Source organism: Arachis hypogaea, chromosome 3 (genome assembly GCF_003086295.3).
Source record: "Arachis hypogaea cultivar Tifrunner chromosome 3, arahy.Tifrunner.gnm2.J5K5, whole genome shotgun sequence".
Taxonomy (NCBI): domain Eukaryota; kingdom Viridiplantae; phylum Streptophyta; class Magnoliopsida; order Fabales; family Fabaceae; genus Arachis; species Arachis hypogaea.
In genome coordinates this window covers 59,818,074-59,833,064 of record NC_092038.1, presented here as the reverse complement: position 1 = coordinate 59,833,064, position 14,991 = coordinate 59,818,074, and the positions used below count along the sequence as shown (strand labels likewise).

The 14,991-nt window shown below is 39.1% G+C and overlaps 1 non-coding gene across 1 annotated transcript; it reads left to right on the top strand.

Annotated features, from left to right (window-relative positions):
- The first annotated feature begins 13,075 nt into the window (after positions 1-13,075).
- LOC112794020 (small nucleolar RNA R71) lies at positions 13,076-13,183 on the top strand. Its single transcript, XR_003198702.1, has one exon. It is a non-coding gene; the product is annotated as a small nucleolar RNA R71 (small nucleolar RNA).
- Positions 13,184-14,991: the final 1,808 nt, after the last annotated feature.

The window sequence follows — 14,991 nt, the reverse complement described above, 5'->3', positions numbered from 1 at the left end:
GTTTGACTTCTCCAGTCAACCCAAGCTTTCTGATAGTGGATGCAGGTATTAGATTGATGCTTGCTCCAAGATCACATAGGGCTGTCTTGGTGCAAGCACCTTCTAATGTGCATGGTATCATAAAGCTTCCTGGATCTTGAAGCTTTTCTGGTAAGCTTTTCAGAATGACTGCACTGCATTCTTCAGTGAGAAATACTTTTTCAGTTTCTCTCCAATCCTTCTTATGACTTAAGATTTCTTTCATGAACTTAGCGTAAGAAGGTATTTGCTCAAGTGCCTCTGCAAACGGAATCTTTATTTCAAGAGTCCTTAGATAGTCTGCAAAGCGGGCAAATTGCTTATCCTGTTCCACTTGGCGGAGTTTTTGAGGATAAGGCATCTTGGCTTTATAGTCTTCAACCTTAGATGCTGCAGGTTTATTCCTTACAGAAGTGGTTGAAGAAGCCTTGTTAGAGGGATTACTGTCAGCACTCTCAGATGTCTGATCTTCCCTTGGCGTCTGAACGCCAGGATTGGGTGGAAAATGGGCGTTTAACGCCAACTTTTCCCCCTTTTCTGGCGTTTGAACGCCAAAAGTGTTCCTCTCTGGGCTCTTACTGTCCTCAGAGGGATTTTGAACAGTGGTTTGGTTATCCTCTGTCAATTGTTCCTTATTTGGCTTTTTGCTCTTTTGAGCAGTGTTATTCAGTGTCTTCCCACTCCTCAGTTGAACTGCTTGACATTCCTCTGTTATCTGTTTAGATATTTGCTGTTTTGCTTGATTCAACTGCAGTTCTATGTTCTTGTTAGCAACTTTAGTTTTATGGAGCATCTCTTTAAATTCTGCTAACTGTTCTGTCATCAGGAGCAATTGTTGATTAAGCTCAATCATCTGTTCTTGAGGATTAGGATCAGTGACTACTGTCATGACTTCCTCTTTTGGAGAGAACTCATTGCTAGAGTACAAATATTGGTTTCTAGCAACAGTGTCTATAAGCTCTTGAGCCTCTTCAATTGTCTTCCTCATGTGTATAGATCCACCAGCTGAGTGGTCTAAAGACATCTGAGCTTTTTCTGTAAGCCCATAGTAGAAGATGTCTAACTGTACCCACTCTGAAAACATTTCAGAGGGGCATTTTCTTAGCATACCTCTATACCTCTCCCAGGCATTGTAAAGGGATTCATTATCCTCTTGTTTAAAGCCTTGGATGTCCAGCCTTAGCTGTGTCATCCTCTTTGGAGGGTAAAAGTGATTCAGGAATTTGTCTGATAACTGTTTCCATGTCTTTATGCTTGCTGTAGGTTGGTTATTCAACCACCTTTTTGCTTGATCTTTTACAGCAAATGGAAATAGTAATAGTCTGTAGACATCCTGATCCACCTCTTTATCATGTACTGTGTCAGCAATTTGTAAGAACTGTGCCAAAAACTCAGTAGGCTCTTCTTGTGGAAGACCGGAATACTGGCAATTTTGCTGCACTATGATAATGAGTTGAGGATTTAGCTCAAAGCTGCTTGCTTTGATGGGAGGTGTACAGATGCTACTCCCATATGCAGCTGTAATGGGGTTAGCATATGACCCCAGAGTCCTTTTGGACTGATCAATCCCACTTAAGTCCATAATGGATAAAGGGAAATGATATGGATTCCAAATAGATAAATTTTGTTTTTTTTTTCTTGAATTAACCAAAAAAAATAAAATAAAACAAAAGGAAATTAAAATAAAAAATTCAAAAATCAAAAAGAAAATAAGATCAAAGCAAATTGAGAACTGAATCAATTAGTTAATTAAAAAGATTTTGAGATTAGCAATTAGAGAGATATGATTGAAAAATTTTTATGAAAAAGATTTGATTTTTGAAAAGAGGAAAGAGAAAAACAACAAAATGACACCAAACTTAAAATTTTTAGAAAATCAAACACTAATTTTCGAAAATTTTTAAGGGAAAAACATAAAGAGGACACCAAACTTAGAATTTTTTAAAGATAAAAAAGAGACTAAGGACATGCAAATTTGAAAAAAAAACTAAAAGAAAACAAAAGCATGCAATTGACACCAAACTTAAAATATGAACTAGACTCAACTAAAAGACTCTAAACCAACAAAAATAAACAGTCCTAATCTAAGCAACAAGATAAGCCGTCAGTTGTCCAAACTCGAACAATCCCTGGCAACGGCGCCAAAAACTTGGTGCACGAAATTGCAATCACACTTTTGCAACCCCGCACAACTAACCAGCAAGTGCACTGGGTCGTCCAAGTAATACCTTACGTGAGTAAGGGTCGATCCCACGGAGATTGTCGGCTTGAAGCAAGCTATGGTTATCTTGTAAATCTTAGTCAGGATATCAGAAATTATCAGGATTGATTGTGAAAAGTAAAAGAACATGAAATAAGTACTTGTTTTGCAGTGATAGAGAGTAGGTTGAGGTTTTGGAGATGCTCCATCTTCTGAATCTCTACTTTCCTACTGTCTTCTTCTTCAAACACGCAAGGCTCCTTCCATGGCAAGCTGTATGCAAGGGTTTCACCGTTGTCAGTGGCTACCTCCCATCCTCTCACTGGAAATGTTCAACGCACCCTGTCACGGCACGACTATCCATCTGTCGGTTCTCAATCAGGCCGGAATAGAATCCAGTGATTCTTTTGCGTCTGTCACTAACGCCCCACCTTCAGGAGTTTGAAGCCCGTCACAGTCATTCAATCATTGAATCCTACTCAGAATACCACAGACAAGGTTTAGACCTTCCGGATTCTCTTGAATGCCGCCATCAGTTCTAGCTTATACCACGAAGATTCTGATTAAAGAATCCAAGAGATATCTACTTAATCTAAGGTAGAACGGAGGTGGTTTTCAGGCACACGTTCATAGTTGAGAATGATGATGATTGTCACGGATCATCACATTCATCCGGTTTAAGAACAAGTAATATCTTAGAATGGAAGCAAGCATGATTGAATAAGAAACAGTAGTAATTGCATTAATCCATCAAGACACAGCAGAGCTCCTCACCCCCAACCATGGGGTTTAGAGACTCATGCCGTAGAAGGTACACAAAGAAAACGTGTAAAGTGTCATCCGGTACAGATACCATGTCAAAAGATCATATTAATAGTGAACTAGTGATCTATGGTTTACAGAAATGAGTAAATGACAGAAAAATCCACTTCCGGGCCCACTTGGTGTGTGCTTGGGCTGAGCATTGAAGCATTTTCGTGTAGAGACTTTTCCTGGAGTTAAACGCCAGCTTTTATGCCAGTTTGGGCGTTTAACTCCAATTTTTATGCCAGTTCCAGCGTTAAACGCTGGAAATTCTGAAGCTGATTTGCAACGCTGGTTTGGGCCATCAAATCTCGGGAAAAGTATGGACTATTATATATTGCTGGAAAGCCCAGGATGTCTACTTTCCAACGCCGTTGAGAGCGCGCCAATTGGGCTTCTGTAGCTTCAGAAAATCCACTTCGAGTGCAGGGAGGTCAGAATCTAACAGCATCTGCAGTCCTTTTTAGTCTCTGAATCAGATTTTTGCTTAGGTCCCTCAATTTCAGCCAGAAAATACCTGAAATCACAGAAAAACACACAAACTCATAGTAAAGTCCAGAAAAGTGAATTTTAATTAAAAACTAATAAAAATATACTAAAAACTAACTAAATCATACTAAAAACATACTAAAAACAATGCCAAAAACCGTATAAATTATCCGCTCATCAGATAAGTTGGATTGCATGTGTATATTTAATACTTAGTATCCTGTTGATGAACATGGTTGGTTTAGTGCTTGTTGATTAACTGGTGATTTGGTGAATTATTGATTGGAGGTATAACTATTGTGGAGGTTATTGTGATAATGAGGTATTTTATGTTAAAAGCCTAGGATTTATGAACTATGATTCTTAGTTGAATTTTGGTTGTTAGATTTGAATATTGTTTGAGTATAATTGTTGATTTGAGGTAGATTTATTGTTGTGATTGTTATGATGATGAGGAAGGGTATGTTAAATTGAAAAGAATGTAGGTTTGGACCCGAAAAGGGTGGCAAAGTCTGAGTTTTAGAGGAGATGCTGTCGAAATTTTATAAAAATTAGAGATTTTGTTTAGATGATTATTTGAAAATATTTAGATTCAAAGGTTATAGGGTTTGATTTTGAGTTATTAAGAAAATGTGTATGTTTTAAGTTTGATTTATTTAGAAAGGAATGGATTATGTTTTGAATTGGAACTATTGATGGACGGAATGGGAGGTGTGATAACGAAGGATAAGGATTATGATTGATGTATGATGATGAATGAGATGCGATTGAGAATGATGTGGATATTAATGAATTATAATTGAATTATTTATATGGTTTATGAATTTTAATGATCTGAGATACGAGATTCCCTGGATTAAGTGCCGTGGCTTGCCACCACGTGTACCAGGTTGAAAACTCGATACTCTGTTGACACTAGGACGTAAGTGTGACTAGGCACTATATAAATTCCCGGGAATGTTACCCCCATTGAGCAATATTGATTATTTGAGAAAAAGCTATGCATAGAATCTTGGGGATGCACGTCGGGGGATAGTCTAAGGACAATTCAAACTTGTCGGGTTTGCTGGATAACCGACAGATGAGCCTCATCAGCCATAGGACAGGCATGCATCATATGCATACTACTTGAATTACTTGCTTGTGCTTTAATTGGGTGTGCCTAAATGTAATTACCATGTTAAATGTATATGTGTTACCTGTGGTATTTGTAACCTTCTTGTGCTTGCCTTTGTCTATTTAATTGTCTGTGAAATGCATGATAGAGTCAGAGGTATGGAGGAATGGCAGTGTGAGATTTAAATTAAAGATTAAGTTAAGTTAGGTTTGGATACTTTTAGAAAACCACCTTTTATGGCTTCTGTTTAATACTTTAAGCTCTGTAATTTTGAGTGTCGGCGTTCTAGGATTGCCTCCGGCATTCTCAGGACCTTATATATTTTGTGTGTGGCACCTTTACTATACTGAGAACCCCTGGTTCTCATTCCATACTATGTTGTTGATTTTCAGATGCAGGTCGAGAGGCATCTCGTTAGGCGTCTGGGCTCTTGAAGCGGAGTGGTTACTGGGTTATTTTGTTATGCTATGATATATATATATATATATATATATATATATATATATATATATATATATATATATATATATATATGTACTTGGTGTTCTCTCCGTACAACTTGTTCTTTTGATCATCTTAGAGGTTTATGGAGAGGCAGGATAGTGTATATGTGATGCATGAAAACTTGTCTCTCAACAATTTTCCCTTCGGCAAGTATATCGAATTGTCGTCAAGTAAAAACTCACACTAGAGTGAAGTCGAATCCCACAAGAATTGATTGTTCAAGTAATTTTAATTGGAAGATTATGCTAGTTGAGCTAAACAGGATGTAGTTGAGAATTGCAGAAAATTAAATGGCAGGAAAGTAAATAACAGAAATTAAAGTGCAGAATCTTAAATGGGGATTTGGGGCAATGAGCATGAAAATAACTGACAGAAGTAAAGAGAATGGGTAAGATCAGAAATGGGGAATTCTTGGGCTCAAGAGATGTTGTATTCTCCAGATCAAATTCATTTTCATCTCTTCCTCAATCAAAGCATCTATTGATCTCCTTGGCAATCTTAAGTGATTGAGTTCCAATTCCCTGGCAACCCAATCTCTCTAAGCTTGAACAATTACCCAATTCTTTGATTTAATTGCTCATGGGAAGAGATGAAGTATGGTCACTGATTATACCACATGTATTTCCAAATCAAAGTGTTGGGAGGATTACATGTCACTATATCCGCCCAGACCCCAATTCGGTCCAACATGAGAAAGCATTTCTAGCATGATCTCCTCATCCCTTTTCCAAGGCTCAGAGGAGATCCAATTATGGAGAGTTTCTTTTCCAAGATAACTAACCAATTGAATTAAGATCGAAAGCTTTCTAGTAAATCAAAAGAGAAGGAAGAAGAAGAGGAATGAAAACTATAATTGATCCATCAAATTACAACAGAGCTCCCTAACCCAATGAAAGGGGTTTAGTTGTTCATAGCTCTTGAAATGGAAAATGGCAGAAAAGAAGAATCCATTATAAAGTGTAGAAAAGTAAATATACAGAGGTAGTTCTCCAAAGTGCCAAGCTCCTCTATAGTTCAAAACTACTCCTATATATACTACTCCTATATATACTACTCCTCTTGACCTTCTAGTGAGTTCTTCAAGTCTTGGATGTGGGCTCTGGATCTTGAGTTGAAGCAGCTCTAATCTTTAGTGGGCCCAGCTTGCAGAAAAGTATGAATTAGGCATGGGCGTCAGTGAGATTAACGTTAAGTGACATTGTGGGCTCGAGAACGTTAGTGGAAATCACTTTTTCCACTAACGTTCCACCCTCAAATACCTCACGTTAACTCCAACGTTAGTGGCACTAACGTGACCACTAACGTTGCCTTCTAAATCCTTGCTAACGTTATTGGGACTCACTTTTCCCAATAATGTTGGTTTATACCCCTTTCGCAAGCGTTATTGGGACTTACCTTTCCCAATAATATTGCTATGTGCCTTTTGTCCCTACGTTAGAGTTTACGTTAGTGTAACTAACGTGGCTCTTAACGTGGGTATGCTTCACCTTCAAGAGCGTTAGTGACACTTACCTTTGTCACTAACGCTCCAAATGCCCCTACTCTCCACGTTAGAGCTCACGTTAACTAAGTTAACGTGACTCTTAACGTAGTAGAGAGTGCCATCTTCCAACGTTAGTGACAAAAGTGAGTGTCACTAACGTTGGCTCATCAATCCTCAACTCCACGTTAACTTTCACGTTAGTTGTCTTAACGTGACCACTAACGTAGGCAATGCTAGTTGATCCAACGTTAGTGACAAAGGTGAGTGTCACTAACGTTGGCATTGTTCTTCTCTTCCATGTTAGAGTTCACGTTAACTAAGTTAACGTGACTCTTAACGTGGCTCATTGCCAAGTTTTGGAACGTTAGTGGTGTTCACTTTTACCACTAACGTTGAGTTCTCTTTTGTCTCCACGTTAACTACCACGTTAACTTAGTTAACGTGGCAAGTAACGTGAGCTATTGATGGCTTCGCAGGCGTTATTGGTGATCACTTTTCTCATTAACGTTGCAAGCTATTTACCATTCCACGTTAGTGTTCACGTTAACTAGATTAACGTGAATACTAACGTGGTTCTTCCTTGCTTCCTTTGCCCTGAAATCATGCAAATAAAGTGCATCAAAGCTCTAGCCAAAGTCATGAGATTATGCATTATCAATTTATCATGCAATTCTAGCAAAATTCTTGTGAAATCATATGAAATTCACAATAGTTGCTTGAATCAAGGTGTAAGTGTATTTTCATCCAAAACTTGCCTTATTTACTAAGAAAATGCATGAAACTACCCTAAAACAGTAAATAAAAGGTCAGTAAAACTGGCCTAGATTTTTTGGCATCACAACACCAAACTTAAAGCTTGCTTGTCCCTAAGAAAGTACTGAAACATAGGAAGAATGAAATGAAAGAACAAGAAGATAATATAGAAGTAAAATTCCTAGTTTATGGGGTTTCATGCATAGCAACTTAGGTTCTTTCCCTTTAGGTTTCAAGCCATTATCAATTCCTTGGTCACTTTCTTGATTGCATCCTTTGAGACTTCTTTCTTGTTGATCCTTCCTTCTTTTCCAAGGTTTATTATATTCTTCTTTTGGCTAAGTGCTCTGTAAGAGGGCGACTCTTTATGATAAGCTTTCAGCCAACACTCCCGAACTAGTTGGTTCAAGGTGCTAGGTGTTAAGGCACCCCTAAGGACTTACTCCCTCAAGTCTCTTTCCCTTATACATACACACCACAGGCACATGGTTTGTTATTTTTTTCTTTCTTGAGACCTTGGTGTCCAGCACCTCTTTGGGTTACTAAGTACTCTGTAGCAACGGTTACTCTTGATAGTGGACTTTCAGCTGATAATCCCGGATTAGTTAATCCAAGTTACCAGGTGATAAGGCACTCCTAAGAGCTTATTCATCCAAGTATACCCCTTGCACATAAACACCACAGACACATGCCTCAATTTTGAAACCCTTGGTGCCTAGTATTGTTTCTTATTGTGTTTCTTTCTTTTTCACTTTTATTGCTCTTTCTCTTTTTTTATTGGGATCTTATTATTTATGTAGTCACAAATGATGTGTTTCAAACATAGGACTTAGGATAGATAGTTGCTTTCTTTCCTTGTTTGGTGAACCAACTTAGCTTACTAATCATCCTACCACAAACATTCAGAATTCACTTCACAAAATAACTCCACTCTTGTTCTTTTCATAACATTTTCTTTTTGATTAACTTAGAGGACAAGCATACAAGTAAGAAATATGAAAGTGTACCAGGGACATTAAGCTTAATAAACATAGACCTAAGCAATGAAAAACTTAAATGCAGAATTGAGAATCCTAAGATACCATGGAAGCATGTTCTATTTCATACATGATTTTCCTTATTTAAAGCTATGAATTAGATAGAACTAACAAGGAACTCCACCACCTTAAATGATCATATTCCTTTGTCTTGGGATCCTCCTTGATTGCTTGAATCTCCATTTTTAAGTTCACTTTCTCTGCTTGTGCTTCCTCTCATCCGATTTGTTCTAGCTATTTTCCAATCTTCTAGTGCCTTCCTTACTGACTCATGACTTTGTTCGGCCCTTTCGCGCTCCACTCGTGCTAATTCATTCTTTACATCCTAATATTTTGTGATCCCTGGATGCAAAACAGGTAGTTGTCCGACTAGATACCCAAGTCTGGCTTGGGTATTCACATGATATCCAGTCTCACTCATGTAGACTCCTTCAAAAAATGCTCTGTATTCATAAAAAATATCTGTCTGTTCTCTTTGTTTCCTATGCATCTCATGAATGTGTGCACCTTGATGTGCTTGGATGTTGATTAGCCTTTGGATGGCTTCTTGTTGTTGATCTTGCTTCTGGTTCAAGTTATGGAAGGATTCACTCCATTGCCTCCCTTGTTCCAATTGTTGATCCATCAATTGTTTTTGCCATTCTCCTTGCTGATTCATCCATCTAGAGAGTGATTCTTCTTGGCGGTCCATTAATTGCATTTGAAACTCCCTTTGTGCCCCTTAATTTTCCATGCATTGCCTAGATAAGGTATCAATAGCCTCTTGTAATTGGTGCATGCTTAAGGTGGCTGGGCTTTGCTCCTGTGGATGTTGTTCTTCTTCCGCTTGATGGGCTGGCCTCTTTCTTACCCTTCGTGGAGGAAGTGGAGTTGCAGCAGCATGCATCCGACGATAAGTGAGGGGAATGTCAACCTTTATCCACTCGGGGTTTTCATCCTCAAATATCACCCTAGCCTGGTTGCAAAGATGGAGAATAGTGCTGGGATAACCCAACCTTCCTCCAGAATTGCTCTTCTTAGCAAGCTTCCGAATGCCTTGGGCTTTGAGTTGATGAACCTTGATCTCTCCTCCCTTCATTAGGTATTGCACCATCGTTGCTCTTTTAAGGTTTACCTCTGAGTTGTTTTCGGCTGGGAGGATGGATCTCCTTACAATTTCAAACCAACCTTTAGCCTTAGGGAGGATATCTCCTCTTTTTATAAATTTGGGCTTCCTATTGGGGCCTCTTTCCCAATCTGCTCCTTGCACACATATATCCTGTATAATCTGGTCATAATTGGGTTTGTTGTCCATTCTTGAGTGATAGCTCTCCTATGCAAAGGGTATGCTTCACAATTTCAGCACTCTCATGATGGTCATGGGACTAAAATCCACCATGACTCCTCTCACGAAACTTGTATAGGATTCATCCGCCTTATCTTGTCTAACTGCATTTGCATAGAACTCTCTCACTAGAGTTGCATTCACCCTTGTGATCGGATCCGTGAGGAGCTCCCATCGATGTTGCTCCACCTTCTCTGTAATTTCTGGACACTCAGTTCGTGTGACTTGAAAGCCTAGTTCATAAATGATTTCTTTGTTAGCCATCCACCCAAATTGGAGTGCATGATAAAAGGTTCTAAATCGCTTTTCATCAAAAGGAGGATGCTTTATGGGTTCCTTCCCCTTTCGTCTCTTGGAGCTTGATGATGCCATAAGTGAGAATTGGTTTGCGAAGATGGTAATATGATTGGTTAATCTCAAGATGGCTAGGAGGGTGTATGTGAGACCTTTGGTGGAGAATGAAGTTTGTATGCCCGAAAGAAGGAAGTGGGAAGGGTGAGAATATGAAGTGTGTACCGGGAGGTTGTGTGAAGGGGTTTATATAGGAAGATGGAAATTGATTGAAGGGTGTGAATTGATGGTGTTGTTTGATAGTGGACGGTTGGAATTTTGCGATTGAATGAGCACAAGGATCACCTCCTTTATGAAGGTCTTGGTTCGGTCTCCAAAACTATCCACTCCCAATGTTGCATGGCAACACTTCTAAGGACATTTCCCATGAAGAAAAGTGTGAGATTCCCTTGGTATAGTGGCCGAATCTCCCTTTCTCAATTGTCCTATCAAGTACCATCAATGTCCTTTTTGATTCCCTATACACGAAGAGAAAGTGCAATAAGATATTTGAAATTTTTGGTGGGAAACTTTAAAGTGTGAACTAGCTAAAAAAAATTCCTTTTTCTTTTGTTTTTAAACGACTAAATGCTTTCCATGAATGCAAATCAATCAACCATTAAGCTTCCCATGCATGCAACGTTGGTACACCAGACTTGTTTGTGATCACATGGTGCAACAAGTTTGGGGAATGAATTTTTCCTCATAAAGTGTGTTCAAACTCCACTTGGTGTGCTTTGAACACCAAGCTTATCATGTACTATACGCTGCATGTAAAGGGTTCTTATATTGGTTGTCAAAATTGATTTAAAAATATATTCAATTCGCCTTATTACTATTATTAGAGATTTAAGAGAGAGGGTATAGAACATGGGTTGCCTCCCATGGAGCGCTTCTTTAGCGTCATTAGCTTGACGTTTGGTCCTTGTCAAGGTGGTTGATAGTGCTTGAAGTCTTCTCCCCTTGCAGTGAACCTATATCCATTGGCTTTGTTGATAAGCTCCAGATGCTCTAAGGACAAGATTTTGTTGATGGTGTACATTGGAGGCAGCTGAGATGGAATAGTGGGGAGGTGAGGTGGTATAGATGGAAAGTATGTAGAAATCACTTCATCACCTGGCGAGAAATCTTCTGTAGGAATTTTCTTATTTTTCCATCCCCTTGGGACTTTTTTTCTTGTGTTTATGGATACCAGCTTGTTCCTTGTGATTTCCTTTTTAAGAAGGGTTTTGTTGTCTATTTCATGTGATTTTTGTGGGTCTGGTTCCTTTTGGATTACATTTGGCTGCTGCTCCTTCTGATTACATTGGTTGTTGACCATAGGAGTCCTTATGTGTGGTGCTTGTGCTTCCTTATTTGGCTCCTCCATCAGCTCATTGTCATCATGATCTGCTTCTTGTGAGAGGTTAAAAACATTGAAAGTGAGCTGCTCGTCATGTGTTCTCAGCACTAACTCTCCTTGCTCTACATCTGTGAGTGCTCTAGCTATGGCTAGGAATGGCCTTCCCAGAATGATGGGGTAAATAGGATTCTCATCCATTTCCAGGACAACAAAGTCTGTGGGAAGATAGTAGCTCCCAACCTTCACCAGCACATTTTCAACTACTCCTATTGCCTATTTTTGAGTTTTGTTAGCTAATCTGATAATTACATCAGTAGGAGTTAGTTCATTGATTTGGAGCTTCTTCATGAAAGAGAGGGGCATTAAGTTGATGCTTGCTCCCAAGTCACAAAGCCCTTTGTCAATCTTTGTTTCGCCTATAGCACAAGGAATGTGGAAACTTCCTGGATCCTTCTTCTTTGTGGGTGGCCCTGGTTGAATGAGAGCACTGCAATCCCTGTTCATCTTTATTGTCTGTCCACCCTTCAATGGACTTTTTCTGGCTAGTAGCTCCTTTATATACTTGATGTAGAAAGGCATTTGCTGGAGGGCCTTAATGAATGGTATATTTACATCAAGAGATGCAAACATATCGAGGAACCTTGAATACATTCTCCCTGCTACACCACCTTTAAGCCTTTGGGGAAAAGGTGCATATGGGTTCAATACCTCCTTCTTCTTCAGCTCTTCCTTGAGTATGGGTTGAAGTGCATGGCTTATTTCTTCCTGGTTTTCCTTTTGATTATCATGGAGGTGTTCTACTCCATTCATACTCCTCTTATCATTTGTGGTTATCATCTTACATTTCTCCCACCTTACTTTCTTTGTTTATCCCCTTGGATTCTTCTCTGTGTCACTGGGAAATCCATCAGTGTGTTTGGGAATTTGTTGAGATAGATATCCTACTTGGGACTCCAATCTCTTGATGTTTTCTCCTTGGTTTTTGATATTGGCTCGCACTTCTTCCTTAAACACCTTATTGTCTTGGACTTCTCTGCATAAATTTTCAAGTAGAGCCTCAATCTTTGAGAGTCTATCATCTGTTAGAGATGGTGGGTTGAGATTAGGTGGTTGAGAAGGTTGGTTAGGTGGGTGTTGATAGGATCTTTGTGAGGTGTGTCGGTGAGTTGCATTGTTGTTGGAATTGAGGTTGTGGCATCTATGATCTTGACCTTGGTCTTGTTGATTTCCCCACCCAAAGTTGGGGTGATTTCTCCATCCAGAGTTGTAAGTTTTGGAGTATGGATCATGGATTTGTCTAGGTGAGTTTCTAACATAGTTGGCTTGCTCGCAGTCACCTTCTTCTCCTATATTCACTCCTTATTGAGCTAATGATGAAGTGATGGCTGCTGCAACTTGGTTTTCCTCCACCTTCTTAGTAAGATCTGCTAGCTGCTTGGTGATCATCTTATTTTGAGCTAGCAATGCATCCATGTGGTTCAGCTCCATTACTCCTCTAGTGTTACTTCTTTCGGAGGCATAGAAGTAGTCATTCTCAACAACTGTTTCAGTGACATCTATGGCTTCTTCAATGGTTTTCTTCTTGTTTAGAGAGCCTCCTGATGAATGATCTACGACCTTCTTTGACTCATAGGAAAGACCTTCATAGAAAATGTGAAGTTGAACCCATTCATTAAACATATCTGGTGGGCATCTTCTTGTTAAGTCCTTGAATCTCTCCCATGCTTCATAGAGAGTCTCACCATCTTACTGCCTGAAAGTCTGCACCTCAGCTCTTAGCCTGTTGATTCCTTGAGGAGGGTAGAATCTTGCCAAAAATTTGTTCACCACATCTTCCCAATTTGTTAAGCTCTCCTTTGGGAAGGATTCAAGCCATTTGGATGCCTTGTCCCTGAGTGAAAAAGGAAACAAGAGCAGCCTATAGACATCCGGATGGACTCCATTAGACTTCACAGTGTCACAAATTCTCAGGAAGGTGGTTAGGTGTTGATTGGGGTCTTCTTGAGCACTTCCTCCAAATGAACAATTGTTCTGAACAAGGGTGATGAGCTGGGGTTTTAGTTCAAAGTTGTTGGAATGTATGGTGGGCTTCTGAATGCTACTTCCACAATTTCCTAGATTAGGATTAAAGTAGGAGCCTAGAACTCTCCTTTCTTGCCTAGCACGATTTGTAGGGTCTTCTCTAGCATGGTTGTGAGCTTCTTCTTCATGATTGTTTTCCAAATTCTCTTCCATGTTAGGTTTAAAGTACTCTTCCTCTTCCTCAGCACCAACAATTCCTTTCCTTCTTGCTTCCCTCCTTAGTCTCCAGAGGGTCCTTTCAGGTTCTGAATCAAAGGAAGTTGAAGCTCCCTCTCTTCTCCCTGTCATACAACTAACAAAACACATAGCAAGAGATAAAATAAAAAGACTATTCTTGTTAGGGTAATTGTTAGTGTGAGTGATGCAAATTATCAAAAAGTTAGTGGGTTAGTGAGCAGAATTGTAATTAACAAAAGAAAGAAAGAAAAACAAAGAGGGTGAAGGGGATGAGGAAGAAACTAAACAAACTGAAGGTAATTGACTGAATCAAATAACAAATAAAGAAAAAGAAAAATTCTCAATCTAGTGATCTTCCAACTTAATCATTGTTGATTCAAAATCAATCCCCGGCAACGGCGCCATAAACTTGATGCATGTAAACTTGTCTCTCAACAAATTTCCCTTCGGCAAGTATACCGAATTGTCGTCAAGTAAAAACTCACACTAAAGTGAGGTCGAATCCCACAAGGATTGATTGGTCAAGCAATTTTAATTGGAAGATTATGCTAGTTGAGCTAAACAGGATGTAGTTGAGAATTGCAGAAAATTAAATGGTAGGAAAGTAAATAACAGAAATTAAAGTGCAGAATCTTAAATGGGGATTTAGGGCAATGAGCATGAAAATAAATGACAGAAAGTAAAGAGAATGGGTAAGATCAGAAATGGGGAATTCATTGGGTTCAGGAGATGTTGTATTCTCCGAATCAAATTTATTTTCATCTCTTCCTCAATCAAAGCATCTATTGATCTCCTTGGCAATCTTAAGTGATTGAGTTCCAATTCCTTGGTAACCCAATCTCTCTAAGCTTGAACAATTGCCCAATTCCTTGATTTAATTGCTCATGGGAAGAGATGAAGTATGGTCACTGATTATACCACACGTATTTCCAAATCAAAGTGTTGGGAGGATTACATGTCACTATATCCGCCCAGACCCCAATTTGGTCCAACATGAGAAAGCATTTCTAGCATGATCTCCTCATCCCTTTTCCAAGGCTCAGAGAAGATCCAATTATGGAGAGTTTCTTTTCCAAGACAACTAACCAATTGAATTAAGATCGAAAGCTTTCTAGTAAATCAAAAGAGAAGGAAGAAGAAGAGGAATGAAAACTATAATTGATCCATCAAATTACAATAGAGCTCCCTAACCCAATGAAAGGGGTTTAGTTGTTCATAGCTCTAGAAATGGAAAATGGCAGAAAAGAAGAATCCATGCTAAAAGTGCAGAAAAGTAAATATACAGAGGTAGTTCTCCAAAGTGCCAAGCTCCTCTATAGTTCAAAACTACT